We start from the raw sequence: 1020 nt of genomic DNA, 5'->3' as shown, positions 1-1020 counted from the left end.
TAGGATGAGGGTTTGGTCTTTTTGTTTGGTTGTGAGGGCATCTATCTTTCTTGTGAGGGTTTCGATTAAGGTTTTGATTTCTGGATCTGATTTCGCCTAAAAAATACCACTAGCCTTAGATGCACTAGGTTGGGCTATTCTAGAATTGTTTATGTCGCCCCAATAGGTACTTTTTTTAGCATGGTTTTCAAGAAAGGTTAAGGCTTTAGTTGTACCTCTATCCAAAAAATTACCATTACTCATGATGTCGAGGGTTACTTTGTGTTATGGGAGAAGACCTTTGAAGAAATATTGGACAAGAGTGGATTTTTCTAGTTTATGGTGAGGACATGAATGAAGTAGGTCAGAGAATCTTTCCTATGCTTCAAAAAATGTCTCACTCGGACTCTATCTAAAGAACTATATCTTACTTCTTATCTCTTCTGTTTTCTTCGGTGGAAAGTACTTCTTCATGAAAGAGAATACAACCTTTTCCCATGTATCGAAAGAGTCCTGCGAAAGAAGCTAAGCGTGATTCTTACCAGCTGGAGTGAAAGGGAACACTTGTAACTTAACTTGATCGTTGGTAACGCCCATATGGTGAAAAGTATTACGTACTTCATGTATCCAGCGTAGATGCTTGTACGGTAACTCGTGTTCTAACCCATGGAAGATGGGTAGAAGATTGAACAAGTTCGGTGGAATGCCAAAATTTCTTGTGAACAGTGTGAGTCATATACAAGATGGATGCCCATCTTGCAACGGTGTGTAGACATTGGAGAGAGGCTCTTCAGCTTGCACTACTTCGTCGGCCATCTTAGTAGATGGAGGACTAGAAACAGGAGATTGTCTAGGATGATGTGCTCTCCGACGTGAGTAAGTTTTATTCTTGCTAATACTAGTAGTGCCTGAATGCAGTATCATGCACTTTTAGCAAGACCCCAAAACTATCCTAACATACGCAAATGGTGCAATGTAAGCTCAAGAAATCGAAATTCATTTTTGCAAGTATGGAGTTTTGAAAACTTTGCTTTTGTTTAT

The 1020-nt window shown here is 39.4% G+C and overlaps 1 non-coding gene across 1 annotated transcript; it reads left to right on the top strand.

The window, feature by feature from the left end:
• Nucleotides 1-313: 313 nt before the first annotated feature.
• LOC147489038 (small nucleolar RNA R71) lies at nt 314-419 on the top strand. The gene has a single exon (XR_015203372.1). It is a non-coding gene; the product is annotated as a small nucleolar RNA R71 (small nucleolar RNA).
• The last annotated feature ends 601 nt before the right edge of the window (nt 420-1020 follow it).

The sequence above is a fragment of the Coptis chinensis genome, chromosome 7 (genome assembly GCF_015680905.1).
Source record: "Coptis chinensis isolate HL-2020 chromosome 7, ASM1568090v1, whole genome shotgun sequence".
In the NCBI taxonomy this organism is placed as follows: Eukaryota; Viridiplantae; Streptophyta; class Magnoliopsida; order Ranunculales; family Ranunculaceae; genus Coptis; species Coptis chinensis.
Note: the sequence above shows the minus strand (reverse complement) of the source record. Positions and strands in the feature narration are given on the sequence as shown.